Genomic DNA, 7,979 nt, shown 5'->3' on the forward strand with positions numbered 1-7,979 from the left:
CCCCCCCCCCCCCCCCCCCCCCCCCCCCCCCCCCCCCCCGCCTCCCATCAAGCTGACTCAGGTTGTTGGGCTCTTTTGGGGCAGGGCACCACCATCCGAAGTGAGGTCAGCAGCCTGGTTGAGTTGTGGAGCCCAGGGCCAGGCTGGGAGATAGGGCCCATTAAAAACAACAACAACAACAACAACAACAACAAACAACAAGCCCTTTTTAGATCCAGTTTATGACTTAGAAAGAGTGGCCGATGGGGCCAGCTCCCTGTGACCCTGAGTGGCAATACCGGAACAAAGTGGATGGAGGAGGATAGAGGATAGAGAAGAAGGCTCAGGAGAGGGACCTTGGGGGCCTGAGGAGTTCAAGATGGGGAGAATGGTGTGCGGTTCTCAAGTCCACCTAGAGGTCGGCAGAGGGGAAGACTGTGAGGAGACAGTTGGATTAGGGCACTTGAGGGCCATCGATGATACCCTGGCAAATGTAGGGGACAGGTGGGGTGACAGAGAGACCAGCTAGTTTGAGACAAGGTAAAGGGGCCGTGGAGCCCCGGAGTCCTTAGAGTCATGCTATAGGGGGCAGGTGAGAGGTAGGTAGCAACAGGAGAGAAGGTGGCATCCGAGATGAGTTCTGGGGTGGGAGAAAGAGTGGGTTTACTGCCAGAGGGACAGGAGAAGGTGACTGGAAGGTAGATTGGCCTGGATGTGCCATCCTGGAGGGTCAGAGTGTGCAAAGGTGAAGGGGTGCCTGGAGGGGTATCCTGGGGCACCAGATGGTCTACTCTGGAGTGACTGAGTGCCTTGGAAGTCACCGGGGGTGCCTAATAACCGAGGGAGGTCAGAGGCCCTGACGGACTGCCCAGTGACCCAGCTTTACAGGGGGTTTCCCACACAGTCTGTTAGAGGATGGGTTCACACACTGATGCCCCATTATTTTCTTACTGGGAAATAGAATCCTCAAGAGTTTGTCAGGTTACAGATGGGCCATCCCTAAGGCCAGGCATTTCATTACTTCTGGGTCACTTCTTCCGCCTGGGATCATGTCTGTGGTCCTGTCATGGCCATCTTGGGAGGGATGGTGGCTCCTCACATTTGAGATGTTGAGGCCTGAAAGCTGGTGCTGGGCCTGAGAAGCTGCTCTCTGATAGAGATGGAGTGGGGGCCCTGAGGCCGCCCTGACTGCTGGCTGCAGCCAGACCAGTCAGAGCCAGGGGAAGGGGACTGGAGTGGCTTGCATTTACAGTGATGGCAGGGAAATGGGTGTCACTGAGATTTCATTGAGGGGACTTGGGTGGGAGAGTTTTTGGGAGTTGGGTCCCAGAGGCCAATCACCCTCCAGCCCTGCCATGCTGCACTTCCTCACAGGGTGTCTGTCCATCCTGGGGCCTGAAGGTTCCAGAAGTCAGGTCCCCTCTGCTGAATGCCCTTCTGCACCTTCCCCTGGAGGTTTGGTGACATCTCAGGGCAGCAGATGTAATCCTAGAGGAAATGGGAGTGCCGGAAGGTTCTCAGCAGGAAAGGGCAGAGGTGAAAGTGGACTGAGGTGGGGGGAGCCAAGAACAGAATGGGAAAGCAGCCTGCTGTCCTCACCTGTCAGGGTGTGTGCCATCTGGAGAATTCCACTTGAGTCAATGGCTCCATTCAACAGCCAGCCCTGAAGCAGTGGCTGTGCTTGGCACTAGACCCCCTTTCCCTGGACCCCCATTCAGAGAATTTTGTGTGCTTTTCCATGAGGAGATCATCCCCCCTGACTCTGAAGGTGTTACCAAGAATCCCTGGATCCTGAGGGGGAGCAGCTAGCACAAGGGAGTCGGGGGATTAGGCTGGAGAAGCCAGCTGCCAGGGACTGGGTCTCCTGGTGGTGTGGCAGCCAAGGATGAGCCCTGCTGTGACCTTCACCTCCCAGGACTGAGACTGAGGTGGGGTCTCCAGGAGGAGGGGACCTTCTTTTGGCCCCTCCCCTGCATGCCCTGACCCTGATTTTTGACCCAGAGGAAGGTGAAGAAGCATGAGGAATGCAGATACTCCAACCTGAGGCCCTGTCCCCCTCAGTCCCTCATTGGTCCCTACAACTCTGTCCTCTTAGGCCGTGGGTCCTAGGGCAGGGAGGTGAGTCCAGGGGGATTCAGAGCTCTCCAGGGATAAAGCTGAACAAATCTGGAGGGCCTGGCTTGGGTGGGCAGGGTGCTGAGGGTGGCCTGGGACCCGGGGTCAGCTGAGATCTGGAGTAGATGGTGTTGGGGTGTCCAGGTTCAGTTCTTGCTGTGACCTTGGGCAGGTCACTCAGGGTCTCTGGGCTCTGGTGTCTCCATCCATAGGACAAGGGTCATAATAGGATCTTCTTCCAAGGGCAGTTTGATGACTGACAAGTAAGGCCTAGAGAGCATTTAGCTGGGGGCCAGCTGGAAGAAATGCCCCAAAGCCATAGCTAAAATCAAAGTTCTTTTCCTGTGACCCTAGGAGGAGAAGGGACTGAAAGAGGCGGGTGGGGTGGGGTGGGGTGGGTGCGGTGCGGGGTGAGCCTGGGCCAAGGAGGCCCTAGGAGTGGCCCAGACTGGGCAGGATGCAGGGAGGGAGAGGAACATGGAAGAAAGCTCCCACACCCCTAGAAAACTGAGCAATAGTGTTGTGGTCAGCTTGAAAAGAAAAGCTAATAAAAACAAGATAAAAGGGGCCAGCCAGATGCCCAAGGCTGGATTATTCCCCTTGCATACTTTTGGCTTCTGTTATCTTGTTTGCCTCCTGTGTTCACCAACTGTCAGATAGCACCACTGATAAGTGCTCCCTCCCCTTTTTCTTTTGTCTCTCAACCCCCTACCATCCCAGCCATAAAAGGAGGCTGATACCAAGGTTCGGGGCTCAGCCTTTGGAGGTGACTCTGCTGGGCAGGCACTGGTGCACAATAAACAGTCTTTTCTGATTCCTTGAGTGTGTGTGCCTTGTCTCTTCCTGTGTGCCAAGTATTTGCTGTAACAAGCTGAATAAGACCCCCAAAGGTGTCCATGTCCTAACCCTCAGAACCCGTTCCTTTACCTGGTATCAGGGATTTTGCAGATGTGATAGAATTAAGGACCTTGAGGTGGGGAGATGATTCTGAATTATGTGAGTGGCCCCAGGTAGGGTCTTCCCAAGGGAAGAGGGAGGTGGGAGGCTCAGAGAGAGAGGAGATGTGGCAGTGGAAGCAGAGGTCAGAGAACATGGGACAGAGACTTGAAGATGCCACTGAAGCCTTGACAGGAGGGAAGGAGGGGTCGAAAGTCCAGGAATGCAGACAGGGATCCAGAGGAGTCTGGAGTCCCCAGAAGGGGTGGCCCTGTGACACCTGGATTTCTGCCTTCAGGACCCATTTCAGACTTCTGACCTTCAGACCTATAAGAGAATAAGTGTGTGTTGTTTTCAGGCACTCAGTTTGTAATGATTTGTGACAGCAGCCATAGGAAATGAACTCAAGGAGCCAAGGGACAGATTTCCCCAGGACACTTAGTGTGGCCCCTGCCCACAATGACATGCCTGGCCCATCCCCCTCTAGCCCCTCATAGTGCAGGGGAGGAGTGGGAGCCCAGGGATCCAGCAGGAAGGGCTGAGGGTCCTTGGTCCTTTCACCACCCCTCATTGTCAGAAAGCAGCCAGAACCCCAGACCCCCAAAGCCCCCAGTGCCACCAAGAAAGTCCCCGGATGGATGCTGGTTTTCCCAATAACATCCAGGATTGAATGGAGATAGTTCTGAATAAATGATGCTCCATCCCCCTCCCCAGAAGATGGCAGGTGACTTTCTGAGCCACACACCTGAGATAGTACCCCATCTTTCTTTGGCAGAGTTGGGTCATGAGTGGGGGAGTGACTCATAGGTCCTGGAATACCCAAGGGGCTATCCAGGCAGAGTAGGAGTGGGCTTAGAGATGCAGTGGATGCAGGGAGCTGTGACTTCGTGCCAAGGGTCCATTCTGGATCCAGGGGCAGGAGCTTGCCTGGCTGAGCCACACTGGGGCAAATCAGGGAACTGAAACCATGTAAGCACCCCCACACCACCTGGTGATGGTGACCTGGTAGTAAAGGAGACAGAGGACTCCTTATGCAGAAGCAGCTATAGCCTCCTCACGGTCATTGCCATATCCTGAGACTGCCAGGTAGTGATCTGTATGTCAGAGCCTGATTCCCATCAATGGGGAGGCCTCGGGTAAAACACGTCCCCACTTTTTATTATGGTACAAGATGCCTGAGACAGCACTGAGACACCAGTTTCCCGCCAGCAAAGGCTGTGTTTATTCTCAGAGAAATTAGGAGGCACTTATTTCCCTCCTTGCATTGATTCCTGGGGAGCTCAGAGCTCATTTTGGGAAGTACCTGAACCTCGGGGCAGGCCTTTTATGGGACAGTTTCCTTCCTGGCTTCCTCCTATTCCTCTTATATCTCTGAACCTGCCATCGCGTGAGAAATCAGAGTGGTCCCCAGATTTAAGAGCCTGTGGCGCCAAATTACTGGAATGTCCTGAACTCTATGGGTGCTCCAGCCTGAGGGAGTGACATGGAGTGGGTCAAAGTGGGTGGGAGCTGAGCTGGGCAGAGGGGGAGGAGGGCATACAGGAGGTGAGGACCAGGAGCAGAGGGGGTCCAGGCCAAAGGAAAGAGAGGATACTGGGGGTATAGAGGGTCCCCACAAAGTCAGGGAGGGAGGGCTTATCTGGAAGTCAGCAGCCCTGGCCAACTCCGACCAGGGAGGTAGCAGGGAGTGGGCATAGCTGTGTGCTAGAGGAGGAATGGGGGAAGGAGGGGACAGAGGTACTGAGGTTCTAGTGACCAGACTCCTTCAGGTGACCAGACTCCTCATGTCCTGACTAGTTTCCTGGGAGATTCCCCCAGGAAGACCGTGAGTGTTTTTGTTTCCCCTCAGGTTGCTTTCCCACTGGGTGCCAAGGATTGCACGTACCTCCCTTGAGGATCCTGGAAGGTTGCAAACTAAATATGAGACCAAAAAAGAGTGAACAGAGAGCAATGTTTTTTTTTTTTTTTTTTAAATTTTTTTTTTTCAACCTTTATTTATTTTTGGGATAGAGAGAGACAGAGCATGAACGGGGGAGGGGCAGAGAGAGAGGGAGACACAGAATGGGAAACAGTCTCCAGGCTCTGAGCCATCAGCCCAGAGCCTGACGCGGGGCTCGAACTCCCGGACCGCGAGATCGTGACCTGGCTGAAGTCGGACGCTTAACTGACTGCGCCACCCAGGTGCCCCGAGAGCAATGGTTTCTGATTGACCAAAGGACATTGTATTGAGAGCTGATTCAGTGTAGGGAGCAGGGCTGGGGATGATGGGCATGGGGCCTGGAAAGACCCCTCATGTTTGTCAGGGGAATCCCAGTGCCTGAATCAGGGAAGCTCTGGCACCCTGTCTTTCGTCTTCGTCTCTCTGCAGGTTCACCCATCCTCATAACTCACCATCCCACCCCTGAGCTCCTCTGGTCCTGGTTGGCATCAGCCTTGAGACCTTGTATCTCCTTGGGAAATCCATCTGTCCTACAGCATCGGGCTGTCTGAGATCTCCCCCCAGGTAAATATCCCTAGTATCTTCATATAGGGCTTCTGTCTGTCTGGCTTGGTCTATCTGTATTCAACAGGGTTTCTGTTTTTCAGGTTCTCCTCCCTTCCAAGGAGGAGCTTCTTACCTCACAGTCCCAGACAGTGAGACCCCAGGATTCCAGGGAGGAGCTTAGACACCAACGAGGAGGTCCTGGGGAACCATAGGCAGTGGGGCCCCAAGACCACTGGGGGTGGACATGGTCAGTACAAGAATGGTAAATATAGGGAAGGTCCAGAAGGTGGGCTATCTTGTCCTGCTGGCCTGTCTTCTATTCTGAAACATTCTCTGGGCTATTCTGGATAAGAATGAAAATATCCCATATAGAAAAATGAGGACTCCTTCTACCCTAGCGGCTGGAGGAGATGGTTAACTGGAGAGAGAGCTCTGAGTCATAGTGAGGAAAGGTAGGAAGAGGTCACTGGAACTGGCCCATTCTGTCCCCACCAGGTGTTTCAGAGCAGGAATAGGCTACAGCGGGTGGGATGGCCAGACAAAAAGGTGAAGGTTCCAGAATGCCAGAGTGATTCAGACCTCAGGCCACACTCAGGACAGAAAGGAAAGAAAAATGCTCTCAAATTTGACTCTGGTCCCCAAAGAGAGAGAATGGGGGAGACTCACCTAGTATCGTCACCTGGGTCCCTCCATTGAACACATAGCACAGTGATACAGCCTTGAACACAAACCCTCTGTCACCCTGGCACCATACCCTCTCCCCACCAAACCCAGGCCCATCTGCAGCTGCTTGGGAGGCTCAGAGTCCAGCCTCCTCTTTGTGGGGGTTGGGCTGGCCCATGGGAGCTTGAGACAGGGCCCCCCTCCCCAATGCACCTTCCCTTCCTCATGGGGTGAACTTCCCTCCAGCCCCCACCATGGAGGGGTAGGAGGGAATGCCTGAGTGACATATCATAACTCAGGTAGCTCCTGGCAGGAGCTCTGTGTATGGCTCAGCTTGCTTGGGGAATGCTATCTGGGAGATTGGACAGCACAGTTTCCAACACAGACATCACGGGGCCTGTGCCTTCTGCAGAGCTGAGGCCCGTGGAGGGTTCTGGATGCCACCACATGTCCTAGGTACATGCCCAACATGGCCAAGTGTGCAATAGCAGGTGTTCCTGTGTCATGGTGTGTTCGTGCAAGTTTATTGCGTGTGTGTGCATGTCTAGTCTGTCTGTGTGACTAGGAGCCTAGACCTGCCATCCTGAGCTAGCTCCTAGCACAACAGACTTCCTGGTTCTCAGGGCCCATTCACAATGCCTAAGAAGGTGAGTCAGTTCACAGTTCAAATATGCCCAAGGTACAATCCAGAATGTAATCTAGACATTGAACTCATGGCCTCAGTGACCACCCAGGGACATTTTGGTTTAGTGCTTGTGATGGCGTCAGCAGTGGATGGACTCTAAGGGGTCCCTGCCTCCCAGGGCCTTGAATACAGCTGGGGCCCCCAGTGTAAGTGTGGGTTTGAGTGGCCAGGATCCAAGAACTGAGGGTTCTGTAGTAAGTATGACAGAGATGTCTGTGGGAGGGACACAGGACAGTGTCCCTGGGGAGGCAGGAGAGGGGGGCTGATAAGAAAGGGAGAATGTTCTAGTCTGTGACGATGTGGAGTGTCTGTATGAGGTAGGAAACCAAGAAAACATGGCATCAAGTGAGGGCATTCATGGAAGGAGAGTGGGACATCTCAGGAGGGGGACTAATACCAGACAGTGAGGACCCAGGTCCAGAGAGGAGCTCAAACATTATATAAGAGTCCATGGGGAGCCAAGAGCAGTGGACTTCTGTGTTGCTGATGGCTGATGTGGTCCATGCAAGAAAAGTAAGCATAGAGATATGGCAGAGGATGGTCTATCTGGATTCTGCTGTTTGTATCTCCTCTTCTGCAATATTCTCTGGCAATTCTGGCTGAGAGTAAAACTACTCCTCAAAATAAAAATGAGGATGACTTCTGCGGGTTCCTCTCCAACAAACCCAAAACAATGATGGTCCCGAAGATGGTTGATTCAGGACAAAAAATGTTAAACCCAAATAACCAGAGAGCAAATTTATGACTGAATAAAGCAATTTATTGAGCATTGATTGGGTGCTGGCAGAAAGGCTGGGATGATCCTGGTCTCAGGGAAGTCCCTCCTGGAGGTCCTGTGGCTCTAGGCCTGATTGGGGGTCTTGTGACCTAAGAGCACTCTGCAGGGACCACTCTCTTCTCCAGGTGCTCCCCTCATGCGTGACCTGGCAGGTGTAGCTGCTTCTAGATTTCCACTGGTCAGGTGACAGGCTCAGGAAACTGCTGGCCGAGTACTTGTTGCTCTGTTTGGAGGGCTTGGTGGTCTCCACACCCTGCGTGACAGGGTTGCCGTCTGCCTTCCAGGCCACCATCAAGCCACTGGGGTAGAAGTCACTGATGAGGCACACCAGGGTGGCC

The 7,979-nt window shown here is 53.7% G+C and overlaps 1 long non-coding RNA gene across 1 annotated transcript in view; it reads right to left on the bottom strand.

Moving 5' to 3' along the window:
* The window catches only part of LOC121026240 (uncharacterized), a 19,829-nt gene extending 11,938 nt beyond the window's left edge, over positions 1-7,891 (bottom strand). Inside the window, exon 1 of the long non-coding RNA XR_005788312.1 lies at positions 7,731-7,891. This is a non-coding gene — a long non-coding RNA (uncharacterized LOC121026240). The remainder of the gene's footprint in view (positions 1-7,730) is intronic.
* Between the last annotated feature and the right edge of the window lie 88 nt (positions 7,892-7,979).

This window comes from Herpailurus yagouaroundi, unplaced genomic scaffold (genome assembly GCF_014898765.1).
Source record: "Herpailurus yagouaroundi ecotype Mexico unplaced genomic scaffold, PumYag 67884, whole genome shotgun sequence".
In the NCBI taxonomy this organism is placed as follows: Eukaryota; Metazoa; Chordata; class Mammalia; order Carnivora; family Felidae; genus Herpailurus; species Herpailurus yagouaroundi.